Genomic DNA, 15,191 nt, shown 5'->3' on the forward strand with positions numbered 1-15,191 from the left:
TGCAAAAACTCTGGTAAAACTGTTGCAAAGGGCAGAGTTTGTTCCACTGATCCTGCAGCTTTTACTGCATTTCAAACCCATAGGTCCCAATGCTAGCAAGGTCTGGGTTGACGTTTCAAAGCTTGATGATGCAAAAGTATGGAGACCAAGTTCAGAAGTGAAATTCATATCTGATGCAATAGGCACACTAGTGGTTTGGCCTAATGACAAGATTGTGTATGTGTGACTTATTTAACTTTTTAGATTGTTGACTTGTTAAAGTTTCTTTTGTTCTTGTTGAATGCACTACTTTCAGATATTGTTAAGTTATGAAAGTTTGGTATTAATATATTTATTTATTAACTACAATATAAATGCATTGTAACAATTAAAAATTAAATATATAAATTCATGCAAATAAATTGAAAATGCATGCAAAAATACACAGACTTTTTAAATAAATATGAAAAAATCGAGTTAATGCTTTTGTTAAAAAATTAGAATTTATTGTGATTATTTAAAAAATAAAATCGAATTAATGGGTTTTTAAAAATAATAAATGAGATAAATACTAAATTATAACATAATAATTATATAAATAATAACATATATACAATTCAAAAACAAAAATTAAGAGTTTAGGGAATAGTCTTTAGGGTATAGAATTTAGGGTTTAGGGTATAGAATTATGTTAGTAGCTAATAATAAATACTTAATTATAACATAAATAATTAATTATAATATAGTAATTATATAAATAGTAACATAGATACATTTTAAAAACAACAATTTAAGAGTTTAGGGTATAGGGTATAAGGTTTAGGGTATAGAGTTGAGGGTTTAGGTTTATGATAGTTTTCAATAGTAGCTAATACTAATTTTATAAAAAAATAACATATGTAGTTATAATTCAATAAGTTTATTGATTATAACAAATATTATTATGTTTCAACAATTTGATTTACACAATAAGAAGATTAGTGTACATGTTTTCTTAGGTAACAATATGGAATACCATAAAAATTTCTAAAAACGTTTCAAATATTTTTAATCAATTTTTTAAAAATATCAAAAATTTTAAATAACTCATAAACACATTAATCTGTCAATAAATAATTTTTTTAAAAATTTGAAAATTGCAAAATGGCATGTAAAACATATTTTTATGTCTTCAAATAAAATAGCCACTTATAATTATTCACTTGGATCGATGACGTGGTGAAATCTCAGCCGTTCCTCATGACATCTGAATCTCTTGTTGAAGCTTTCATAAACCATCCAATCAATATGCATCACTTGGATACATGACGTGGCGATATCTAAGCCTTTGATCAGCCCGTTTCATCTCATTCTCGACTTTTAAATCAGAATTATTTTTTTTATTTGTCAACAGAAGAAACGAGAGAGTTAGGTCTTATTCGTTTCATCTCTATTCAGCCTCCAAATTTTCTGATTCTTTCCTCTAAACTTCAACTTTATTCAGCCTCCAAAATAAAGATCCAGTTTCCTCCAACATGAAACTTCCTCCAACCGTTCTCGCATCCGACGAGGATTCTCTTTCTTTCCTCCAACCGTTCATTTGCCTTCGACAAGCAGCAAGAAACTTCAAGATCTGTAACCAAAGCTTCTCCCTTTTTCCTCATATTTAGATTAATCAATTCTTAAATTGATTAATTCCGTTGCTGTTCCAGGTAATAGAAGATCTGCGTTCAGTTAATCAATCTCCAGGTAGTACTCTCTTCATCCTTTCGGATAATTTTTATTGTTTTAGAAGCATAGTGATAACATGCGACTGAATGATTAGGGTTTCTCTAAATGAATAAGATGTTAAATTTGGTTCTCTGAATCGGTAAGATCCGACTGAATGCTTAGGTTGAATGATTGATTAAGGTTTCATTGATTCTCTTTTGTGTATCGGTTGTATGATTCTCTTTTGCATAAGGGTTTTGTTCCTTGCATAAGTGTTTGGAGACCTAATTCAGAAGTTATAATTCTGTTAATTGTAACCTGCATTGTTATTGCATAAGTGTCTTCAAACTTGCATTGTTATTGCATTTTACGGTTTTGTTCCTTGCATAAGTGTTTTGTCTCCATAGCGTGTATTATGCATTCTTATTGTTTGGATTAGCCCGAAAATGGTGAATGTAAAATAATTTAAGATGCTGTCTTTATTTCTCTTGTCGACCAGGTTAGAGTGATGAGCTAGTCATGCATCATGGACACAACTTGAAAGGTTTTGCTTTTCTTAACTCATTCTCATTCAAAACAATTAATCAGAAAAATATTTGACATTAACATCTTCATTTTCTAACAGGAATAGGGCTAATGATATGGGCTTAAAGACAAATCATCGAAGTCTTGGACGTTAGGGCTAATGATTTGGGTTTAAAGACAAATTAGTTATAGGGCCTATTTAGACCCAATTAATATCTTGTACTTTTTGATTGTGTTTTTTATTTAGGCCCATCAAAACAAGATTTAATATCAAATTATTGCAAATTCTGAATTTTGTATTCTATATCCTTCTACTTCAAACAAAATAAAACTACAGTACAATAATTTGTACAAATACTGTATTTCCAAAAAAATCATACTATATATTACACATCTCATACATATACGTATGATCATTACGTATGTTAAAATGTATAATACATGTATTTTTACACGTATGTATACATGTATAATTTACACGTATGTATACATGTATAATACATGTATTATTACACGTATGTATACATGTATAATACATGTATTATTACACGTATGTATACATGTATAATACATGTAATATTTACACGTATGTATACATGTATAATACATGTATTCTTACAAAAATGCTATCTGTATAGAAAATAAAATGCTATCCCTGTTGGCCAACTCCCCTCGAGGTACATCAATTATTACATATCAGGACTGCTATTATAAATAAATAAAACTGCTATAAGAAACATATATAAAGAGCTTATACCCGACGCTATTGAAAATTTACTTATAGCAGAAATGAAAACGCTATATTACTTACGGTTTCTATAGCATTAGCAAAACACGCTATATAAAGTGTGGGACCTACTATAACGGGCGCAGACATAGCGCTTTCTACAATGCTATTTCAGGATACAATAGCGATTTTGCTAAGCTATTAAAACCCTCATTTCCTGTAGTGTACGGAAGTTCTGATTGCTAACATTCAAAAAGCAGAACAAGTAAATTGATTACTGGTATAAAAGTGGCAACAACAAGTCCTTCGGTTTCACCCTTGCTTTTTGCGGATGATAGTTTGTTCTTTTGTAAGGCTACTAAAGAACAATGTGAAGTTAACTTAGGAATTTTAAAGCAATATGAAGCTGTTTTGGGACAACAAATTAATTTTGCTTAGTTCTCAATTCAATTTGGCCACAAAGTTGATGACTCGATTAAGAGGGAAATTAACGGAGCACTAGGTATTTAAAACATTAGCGGTATGGGATCATATCTTAGATTACTGGAAAATTTAGGTGGATCCAAGAAAAAAATATTTTCCTTTGTAAGAGACAGTTTACAGAATAGAATAAATGGTTGGACGACTAAATTCTTATCGAAAGGTGGTAAAGAGGTGTTGATTAAATCGGTAGCCGCTGCATTACCAACTTATGTTATGTCTTGTTTTAGACTACCAAAAACATTCACTTCCAAACTGACAAATGCGGTAGCAAAATTTTGGTGGAGCTCAAATGGTCAATCAAGGGGTATGCATTGGATAAATTGGAACAAACTATGTATAAGTAAATCGGAAGATGGGCTTGGGTTCATAAATGTGGATGATTTTAATTCGGCTCTATTATCAAAACAATTATGGAGATTAATTACGGTTTTCAATTCATTTTTTTGCGAAGTTTTTCAAAGGAAGGTATTAATCGGAAGTCCAATCCTCTAGACCAAATAAAATCTTACTCTCCATCTTATGAATGGCGGAGTATAATTTCAGCTAGATCTCTAGTAAATAAAGGCTTCTTAAAAGAGTCAGTTATGGGACGTGCATCTCAGTATGGAAGGATCCGTGGATACCAGCTCTACTCTCGAGAATAGCAATTCTTAAAGGTTTTTTTTTACACATCCCTTAAAGTCAAAAGTCTTACAGACAGCCGGTCGAAATCTTGGAACATTGATCTTCTAGAAGAATTTTTGATCTGGAAGATGTACCATTAATTTTGCCTTACCTTTGGGTGTGCCAGCAAGAAGGATACTTTAGATTGACATTTTACAAAAACAGGTAAATATACAGTTAAGTTTGGATATTATACGTCATGGTTAGAAAATTTGGAGGTCAATCCAACGTAATTTTTTATCCAAATACAAAACCGTTGAAATCACAAACTTGGAAATTGCAATGCCCACCAAAGTTAAAACACTTTTTATTGGCAAATTTTATCTGGTTGTGTATCGGTTACGGTAAATTTGCAAAAATGGAGAATAAATTGTGACATAGAGTGTCGCAGAAGTGAGGAAACAGAGGAAACAATTAATCTTGCCATTTTTTGAATGTCCCCCCAGCTTGTCAGACGTGGGTGCTATCACCAATTCCTATGGCACCTATCATCACGAATTTTTCCAACAGCCTCTATCATCACGAATTTGAATCATCTTTTTTTGGAGAACAAGCTCATAAGTCGATATATCTTCGGTTCCACGGATAATATGGGACACATGGGAAGCGCCCATCCTGGAAATAGCTAACACTATTGATAAAAAAAAACCTTTGGAGGTCATGCGTTTAGCAGAGAATGAGGTACTGGCAAAGCAGTTAGCTCAAATTGAGCTTCACCCGAAAAATCAGGTTTCTTTGGAAATGGATAGTCGTATCCGGGGAGTAGTTGGTTCAATTGTGTCAATCAATTCCGGTTTTTGATGTTACATTGATGGTTCATGGAAAGGGATTGAAAAGTTCTCAAGCGCAGGGTGGTACTGCTCGTTAGCTAACGGAGAGTCGCCAACAATGGGAGCCGCCAACCTCCAAAGGAGGCTAACTCCACTACATACTGAAGTGAAAGCATTTGTCTAGGCGATGAGGTGCATGATTATTGCCGACAACCAAGACGTAACATTTTTTACAGATTGTTCTGATTTGGTGAAAATAGTGTCTTCTCTAACCGAATGGCCAGCATTTTCAGCGTACCTGGAGAAGATTCAAATCAACAAAGAAGAATTTTCTAATTTTTCTTTCTCTTTAGATTTCCGTAGTGCAAATATTAAAGCGCATAATTGGGCATGAAGATTTCGTACCGAACTACATCATATTATCTATGTAAACAACATCCACAGGACTGGCTCTTTTGAGCAATATTAATTTAAGTTGTTGACAAAAAAATAAAAAATACTAACATTAGTAATCTATATAATAATAACAATCTCAATAATTTTTTTGAAGTTGTGTACAGTTATGTTTTTTTTATCATAATCTTTCGTTAATTTTTTTTCAAAAACTAAAATAATTATTTTACAATTGTATTTAGTAAGAAAGTTGCAATCCGAATAAATGCTTCCACAGTTGTGTCTTTTTACCGTAACTATACATAAACGTTTGTTACCGTTTAGTTGAACCACATCAATATTTAATTTATTTAAAAAATTATTGCAATTTTTGGTTTATCTTATGAACCGTTGTAATTTTTCTATATAATAATAGAAAACCGAATAAATGCCTTCTACGGTTGCGTCTTTTATCATAATTTTTCATAATTTATTATCATCTTTTTCTATATAACCGACTAGTTTAACTATTGCAGCATTTGGTTTGTTTAACGAATCATTATAACTTTTGTTTATTTTCTAAATTGTTGTAACATTTAGTTATCTACAGTTATGTCGTCTTTCAGTGTAACAATATAACTACATAAATTATTAGTTTTTAATTTTTTCTTAAATATATTTAAATGAATTGTTGTAACCATTTAGTTGAATTGTTGTAACATTTGGTTTATTTAACGAATCATTCCAACTTTTAGTTTTGTTTTATGAACTAAGTTTTGCATAACTAAGTTAAGATTTTTCCATCTAAAATTAAGGAAACACAATTTTAGAAAACTAAATTAACCATAAATATATGGAAAAATTAATTAAGTTATTAAAACATAATTTTCATTTATAAAAAATATTAGAAACAAAAAAGATGGAATTTTTTAACTTATTTATGCAAAACTTAATTAGTTTATATATTCATACTTAGAAAACTAGTATCTCTTTTTTTTTTCTTTTCAAAATGTTATTAATTTATGTTTCAGAATTCGCACATTAACTTGTCCACAAAATAAAAAAAGATCGAGGACTCTCTCTCTTCTCTCTTCCATATTTTTCAGAGAGAGAGTTGGCTTCGTTCCTTACTTCGCCGTCTGGAAATCTCTAGCAAGGCCGTCCAGTTAGTTCAACTGGCTTCAGTCCGACATCCATCGGATTCTTATACGGAGATGGTCGGCTTTCGTCCAGCCAATCGGCTCCCACATGCGGTTTTGGCTGGTTTTGTATTTATTTCCGCCGTGAATCGGTTTCATACCGATTTATGTAGTCCTATTTAGTTTATCTTTTAATAACCTCTCTGGATCTATGTTTGGTGGTCCTAATCCAGCGATTTCTCGCTCAACGGTGGCCTTCTCCAACTATTTCTTTGAGTCTTGCTTTGTTTTATGTCTCCGGTGGTTTCCAGTGAGATTATGCGTTGTCTAATCCGGCCAGATCGGGTGGATTTGCTGTTTTCTCTCTCGGATGTTCTCAAACCGGTTCTTCAGATATATGGTTTACAACAAACCTGCATTGGTGATTACGTTCAACGTAATGAAAAGAAGACTTGTTTCCAGCATATTATTGGATTGTAAATAGGTTTAGTTATTGGTATATGTTAACCGGATTGTATAGTTACCCGGTTTGTATAGCTGAACACTATATATACTTGTAATTTACACATTTATTCAATAACGAGAAAATCATTTCATAACAAACTTTCTCTTTCTCTGATCTAGATCCATTTCTCGTAATATGGTATCAGAGCCATCAAAGCTCTAGATCTCTCGTTTTCCACCATTTTTGAGCTCCGATCTTGCTCCGATCTTCTTGATTTCAGCTCCGATGGTGTCTGTTCCGAAGATTCCGCGCAAATCGACTCTTTCTAAAGCTTTGACGAGCTCTGTAGTCACTCGTCCTCGCAAATCAACTCGATCCTCTGGTGTTCCGATTTCTCCTCCCGATTCTCCTCCGGTTGCTATCGATATGCTTTCCGGAGCTTCGCGAGCTGATACAACGCCAGATATCTCAGATCCGAGTTCTTCACCGTACTTTATGCACAGCGCTGACCATCCAGGTTTGATTATTGTTTCTCTTCGTCTTGATGGAACGAATTACGATGATTGGAATGTTGCGATGGAAGTTGCGTTAGATGCTAAGAACAAATTAGGATTTATAGATGGAACTTTGACTCGTCCGGTTGAAACTGATAGAAATTTCCGTCTATGGTCCCGTGGAAATAGTATGGTTAAGTCATGGTTGTTAAACACAGTCTCTCCTCAGATTTATCGCAGTATCTTACGTTTAAAGGATGCTGTTGATATATGGAGAGATCTGTATAGTCGTTTTCACATGACTAATCTACCAAGAATATTTAATCTCACTCAGGAGATACAAGATCTCCGTCAGGGTTCAATGTCTCTTTCTGATTATTATACCACCTTGAAAACTTTGTGGGATAACTTGGATAGCACAGATGAACCAGATGATCCTTGTGTATGTGGTAAGGCTTCTCGTTTGCAATTGAAGGCAGAGAGAGCCAAGATTGTCAAGTTTCTAGCTGGCCTAAATGACTCTTATGCGATTATTAGGAGACAAATAATCATAAAGAAGGTCCTACCCACCTGCTGCTTTTCAAGTCTCAGCTCCACAGAATGCTTATCAAGTCTCAGAGGTTATTTCTTCTCCTTTAATGGATCCAACTGTCTGCTATGTGCAAAATGGACCGAATAAAGGAAGGCCTATCTGCTCTTACTGCAATAGAGTTGGTCATATTGCAGAGAGGTGTTATAAGAAACATGGATTTCCTCCTGGTTTTACACCTAAAGGGAAACCTGTTGAGAAGAATGCTGGTTTTCAGAAATCTCGTCCTGTTGCTGCTCAAGTCACTATGATGCCTACTCAGTCTGAAGATTCTCCAGTTCCTACTAATCTTGATGATGCAGTTGGAGGTTTGAGTAAGGAACAACTTCAACAGTTTATTGCGCTATTCAGTTCTCAGCTTCAGACTCCTCAAGGCAGTGATATTGCAACTACCAGCTCTCCTCAGCCTATCAATCCTGGTATTTCTTTTTCATCTTCCACATATTACTTTGTTGGGATCTTGAATGTGTCTCAGCACACACTATCATCGCAGACTTGGGTTATAGATTCTGGTGCAACACATCATGTTGCACATGATAAGAATCTTTTCTTAAACCTTGATACTTCTGCTTTGAGTTTTGTGAATATGCCTACAGGTCCTACTGTAAAAATCAGTGGTGTTGGCACAATTCAGATAAATGATCATATTCTGTTGAAGAATGTGTTATTCATTCCTGAGTTTAGGCTGAATCTCATTAGTATAAGTTCTCTGACAAGTGATCTTGGATCCAGAGTAATCTTTGATCCTTCTTCTTGTGAAATCCAGGATCCTATCAAGGGATTGACGCTTGGAAAAGGTAGGAGAGTCGCCAATCTATATTTGCTGGATGTTGAGGAGCCTTCAGTATCAGTTAATGCAGTTGTGGACATCAGTATGTGGCATCGAAGGCTAGGACATCCTTCTTTGCATAGACTGGATGTAATTTCTGATAGTTTGGGAACCAGTAGACATAAGAATAAAGGAGTTGACTATTGTCATGTTTGTCACTTATCAAAACAGAAGAAGTTATCTTTTCCTTCCCTGAATCACATTTGTAATACAAACTTTGAAATGTTACATATTGATATTTGGGGGCCATTTTCAGTAGACACCATGGAAGGGTTCAGATATTTTTTGACAATAGTAGATGATCATTCGCGTGCTACTTGGGTTTATTTGCTTAAAACAAAGGCTGAGGTTCTTACTGTGTTTCTGGCTTTCATAAGACAAGTAGAGAATCAGTATAATACCAAGGTTAAGGCTGTGAGATCAGATAATGCTCCTGAGCTAAGGTTTACAGATTTCTATCAACAGAAAGGGATTGTGGCTTATCACTCTTGTCCTGAAACTCCGGAACAAAACTCAGGTTCCAATGAAGTTCTGGGGAGATTGTATTTTGACTTCGGTTTTCTTGATTAACAGGACACCTTCTCAAGTCTTATCTAACAAGACCCCATTTGAAGTTCTCACAGGTACTCCTCCTCAATACTCTCAGTTAAAGACATTTGGTTGTTCTTGTTACAGTACTACCTCTCCAAAGCAGAGACACAAATTTCAAGCTAGATCAAGGGCTTGTGTATTTTTGGGATACCCCTCTGGTTACAAGGGATATAAGTTGATGGATTTACAGAGTAACAACATTTTCATTTCTAGAAATGTTATTTTCTATGAAGAGGTTTACCCGCTGGCCATAGATCCACATTCAGAACACTCTCTGGAGTTATTCACATCAAAGGATTCTGTGCATTCAGGTAATACTTTTTCATCTATTCCTCCTCTTCCATCACAAATTTCTGATCTTCCACCACAAATTTCTTCTCAGAGAGTAAGGAAACTTCCTGCTCATCTGCAAGATTATCACTGCTATAATGTGAAATCTGATCATACTTATCCTATTTCCTCATCTCTCTCATACTCAAATATTTCACCATCTCATCTTTGTTACATCAATAACATCACAAAAATCCCTATTCCTAGTAATTACTCTGAAGCACAGAACTCCAAGGAATGGTGTGATGCAGTTGACAAAGAAATTGGTGCAATGGAGTCTACAAATACATGGGAAATCACTACATTGCCTCCGGGGAAGAAACCAGTTGGCTGTAAATGGGTTTTTACCTTGAAGTTTCTTGCTGATGGTAGCCTAGAACGTTACAAAGCTAGACTTGTGGCTAAGGGTTATACACAGAAAGAGGGTTTAGACTACACTGAAACTTTTTCTCCGGTTGCAAAGATGGCTACAATCAAGTTATTGTTAAAGGTTTCTGCATCGAGAAAATGGATTCTGACTCAACTTGATGTGTCCAATGCATTTTTGAATGGAGAACTAGATGAAGAGATTTTTATGAAACTTCCTGAAGGTTATGCAGAGAGAAAAGGTATTACTTTACCATCTAATGCTGTTTGCAAATTGAAAAGATCTATTTATGGTCTAAAGCAGGCATCACGACAGTGGTTTAAGAAGTTTTCAGAATCTTTGCTGCAATTGGGGTTTCATAAGGGTCATGGAGATCATACCTTGTTTATGAAGTACTGTGAGGGTGAATTTGTGGTTGTTTTAGTCTATGTTGATGATATAGTCATAGCTAGTACCAATGCTATGCTTGCTACTCAGTTGACTAATGATCTACAGGCCCGGTTCAAACTCAGAGATCTTGGTGAATTGAGGTACTTCTTGGGTTTGGAAGTTGCTAGGACTGATGCAGGCATATCATTATGTCAAAGAAAATATGCTCTGGAGCTTCTTACTTCTACTGGAATGCTTGGATGTAAACCAGTTTCAGTTCCCATGATTCCTAATTTGAAAATGTCTAAAGAAGATGGAGAGTTACTGGAAGATAGAGAAGAATATAGAAAACTTGTGGGAAAACTGATGTATTTGACCATCACAAGACCTGATATCACTTTTGCAGTGAATAAACTATGTCAGTTTTCATCAGCACCAAGAACAAGTCATCTAACTGCAGTCTACAGGGTATTGCAGTATATTAAAGGAACTGTTGGCCAGGGATTGTTCTACTCTGCTACTGCAGACCTCACCCTTAAAGGTTTTGCGGATTCCGATTGGGCTTCCTGCAGAGACAGTAGACGTTCCACTACTGGTTTTAGCATGTTCATTGGTGATTCTTTGATTTCTTGGAGATCCAAGAAACAACCAACTGTTTCTCGGTCTTCTGCAGAGGCAGAATACAGAGCTTTGGCGCTTGCTTCATGTGAATTGGCTTGGCTGCATATTTTACTCCGAGATTTGCAGGTTCATTCTGATTCACCTCCTATTCTGTTCTCTGATAGCACTGCTGCAATATACATAGCTACCAATCCAGTTTTTCATGAAAGAACCAAACATATTGAAATCGATTGTCACACGGTTCGTGAAAGGCTGGATAATGGAGAACTAAAGATGCTGCATGTCAGAACTGAAGATCAAATCGCAGACATCTTAACTAAGCCATTGTTTCCTCATCAATTTGAGCATCTTAAATCCAAGATGAGCATTCTTAACATCTTTGAATGCACATCTTGAGGGGGACTATTGGATTGTAAATAGGTTTAGTTATTGGTATATGTTAACCGGATTGTATAGTTACCCGGTTTGTATAGCTGAACACTATATATACTTGTAATCCACACATTTATTCAATAACGAGAAAATCATTTCATAACAAACTTTCTCTTTCTCTGATCTAGATCCATTTCTCGTAATACATATTAGCATTGCCTGTAGCCGTTTCTACATGTAATTGAAGCTTCGATCGAGCAAATTTCTGTGGATCAATCTGATTTTCCCTGCTTTTCGCTGAATCTCAAGAATTCTCACATTAATATAGACCAAATTATTAAAACATTATTAATTTTTTTCTGAACGGTGACCTGCGAGTTTGGTCACTGCACGTTGCCATTTAATACATCAATCTGAGCTGCCATAACTTTGGTGTCCCTTCGATGATCTAGATTGATACAATAAAATCAAATCTTTTTTATATATTCTGGGAAATAATTTTCTGTTATTTAATCAAAAAAGAAGAAAAAGAACTTATTGAAATATAAATATAAAATTCAAAATGTTATTAATTTTTGTGTCAGAATTCGCATATTAAGAGCATCTCCAAAAGGAGGTTTTCAAGTAAAAATTGAGGGGTTCTCTTATTTAATTGCAATTAAAATAAATCAAAACTACCTGACTGGTTTAAACGCAGCAGTTGCGGTTGCGGTTGTGGGAGTTTGCGGAAGCGGGCGGTTGCTGTTTCAAGCGTTACCAAGCGTTTTGAACGACTGGTTTAGCGTTTGAAAATGGATGCGTTTGCGGGAGTTTTATGACTGGTAAACCAGCGGATGCAGTAGCAGTTAAATAAAAAATGACCAAAAAAATAAAAAATATTACAAAAAAAGAAATAAAAACACCAAAATATTATTATGATAATATTAGAAAAACTAGGACTCAAAACCCCCGCGATGTCGCTGGGGAATATATTTCAAAAATCGTTTAAAAAATATCAAACGAAAAATCATAATGAATTGTAATAATTTTGATTTTTTTTTAAATATCAAATCAATATATATTTTACAAAAATTATGATAAAGAAAACCCTCACAAGCATTTATTAAGTATATGAATATTAGAAAAACATTAATTTGTAACTTAAAAACTATTGCCAAATGCAAAAAGCATCAAATAATAAACCAAAGGTTACAACGGTTTGATAAATAAACCAAAATATTCAACGTCAAATAAACCAAATGCTACTATGTTAAATTAAACGGTGACAATAATTTATTTAAATATATTTTAGTAATTAAATATTTTTTATAAAATATGACAAACTTTAACCGAGAGACGTGATCGTAGATATCAAATATACCAAAAGCTGCAACGGTTCGTCAAATATACCAAATATTGCAATGGTTCATCAAATATACTAAAGATTACAATGCTTTGTAAAACAAAACCAAAAGTTGCAATGATTCGTCAAATAATCCAAATATTGCAACAGTTCAATTAAATAGTTACAATCTCATTTAAATACATTTTAATAATTAAAAATTAAGAACTAAAAATAATAATTTATGAAAGGTTACACCGACGGTAGATGATTAAATGTTATGAAGATTTATAAAATAAACTTAAAGTTGCAATTTTTCATGAAATAAACTAAATGTTGCAATGGTTCTACTAAATAAGGATAGGGTCTGCTTATTATCATCGTAGAACAAATAATCGTTGTAGCAGGACAAAAAATTGGAGTTTCGAAAAGAAAGACAATATATAGAGTTGAAAATGCACGATTTTACAACTATTCGATAAGTCTATTACGTAGACGAACGTGTCTGTTACAACTTTAATGTGTGGGGCTCATTTCACTCACGTATGTCCAAATTATTTAAACCTCTATATTATTGTTTTCCCATGATATCACGTAAATGTTAAATGAATGATATAGTTGAGGAGGTTATACTACTAAATATATCCATATGTAAACTATGAAATAAAACCAATTTTATATGTAGTTTATTGGTTTACGTAAAAAGAAATTCAATAAAACAACATGACCGTACAAAAATAACTGTAAGAAAAACAACCATAATATTTAAACGAAAGGTTGCAATAAAAAGACGCAACCGTTCAAATGTGCAAATGGTATTTATTGGAAACGACATAACCGTAAAAAATAACCGTTTAAAACGAAAATTGCGATAAAAAGACGCAACCAAAATAACCGTAAAAAAAAATAACTGATTTAAACGAAAAGTTGCGATAAAAAGACGCAACCGTTCAGATGTGCAAATGGTATTTATTAGATTGCTATTATATATAGATTGAACATGCTTAATAATTAAAACCATAAATAAAGTACTAAATAATTATTCAAAACTAAAGAAAGTTTGTAATAAGATAGTAGTTTATGCTGGGTTAACACCAAAAATTGCATCAATTAATGGGACAAACTGTAAATAGCGTTGAATTCAATCAAAAAGCAAGTAATTTTCTATTCGAGAAAACAAATCGAAATGTATATTCAATCAAAAAGCAAAGTAATACATAATGAAAAGAAAAAAACGATGCCATGAAAAATATTCAAAGAGTTACACATGAGGTGATGAATGAATAAAAAGATATATGATACTTACGTTTGGTTCTTGATTTTCATCAGTTTGGGTGGAAGACATTGAGAAAATAAGGTTTTAAAATATTGATTAGGGCTTCTGATGAGAACATGATACAAAGATGAAAGATATATATATGATTAATATATTTTATAATAATTATAAGTAAACAATTGATTTTTTTTTTTTTTTTTAAATCCAACCGCTATCGCCCGCAATCGCAAACGCTTGCGGGAAGGAGCTTTTGAAATTCAGCGATTTCGAGCGGTTTGAAGCGGTATGGAGCGATTTCTATGATTGGTACCAACCGCTAACAACCGCAACCGACCGCTAGCAACCGCTAGGAGGGTGCTAGCGGGAGAACCAATCAAGCCTTAAATAATCAAAGAACCGATTCTCTTGAGAGACATTTGAGAATCAGAGAGAGCCGCTGACGTGTCGGCGTGTGAGTCTATGCGTTTAATATGAAAGGAAACCAAAAAAACGACGTTCGTGTTTTCTCTCTCTTCCTCCTCTCTTTCTCTCCCAATGCAAAAACAGAGGAGATTTGTGATCATTTCTCGATCATCATCATCCGCCGTCTCGATCATCAAACAATAAATTAGGTTTAGATTAAAGCTTTCCCCACTATCAATTTCTCCATGAAATTGGAAAACTTGCTTCGGGTGGTGTTTTGTTGTCTGTGTTAATCCTCCAATTTTGTGTGTGTAGATTTGCGCAATTAGTTGTCATAATTAGGGTTTTCGTTTTGCTGTTTCTGGGGTTCCTTAAGGTTTCATGGAATTTTTGTGTGTAGATATGTTTGTGAGGTGGGAATTTTAAGTTTACTATTTGCAAATTGATCTTGTGTAGCTTAGGTTGAAGATGATCAAACTGATTTTTGAAACTAGCTCAAACTAGTTTGGAGATGATACTCTTTGATATCATCACGCAAGATGCTATTTTTCTCTCTTGGGTGTTCCATCATTCTAGATCATGCCTTGATGGAGTAATCGAAAGGTAGTTTTTGTTTGATTCTAAACCATGAGTGCTTTATATGTATGAACCTATGTATAAAACATTGTGGTAAAACGTGGAAACTAACTTAGAAGCGGAGATACGATAACTTGCCTAGTTGTATGATAAGTACTTGATTGTAATGTTCTAGGTGTATTTGATTCAGTTTATAAACCTTAGAAGCATATACTGAGTTTAATGATGTTGCTGCTCTTGAATTAAGGTCTTTGTTTCTGTT

At 33.9% G+C, this 15,191-nt stretch overlaps 1 long non-coding RNA gene across 1 annotated transcript; it reads left to right on the forward strand.

Annotated features, from left to right (window-relative positions):
- The first annotated feature begins 1,302 nt into the window (after nt 1-1,302).
- On the forward strand, nt 1,303-2,485 carry LOC110225880. The gene is made up of 4 exons (XR_002330032.1): nt 1,303-1,593; nt 1,671-1,707; nt 2,168-2,212; nt 2,294-2,485. It is a non-coding gene; the product is annotated as an uncharacterized LOC110225880 (long non-coding RNA).
- The last annotated feature ends 12,706 nt before the right edge of the window (nt 2,486-15,191 follow it).

Source organism: Arabidopsis lyrata (assembly GCF_000004255.2).
Source record: "Arabidopsis lyrata subsp. lyrata unplaced genomic scaffold ARALYscaffold_8, whole genome shotgun sequence".
NCBI classification, from domain to species: domain Eukaryota; kingdom Viridiplantae; phylum Streptophyta; class Magnoliopsida; order Brassicales; family Brassicaceae; genus Arabidopsis; species Arabidopsis lyrata.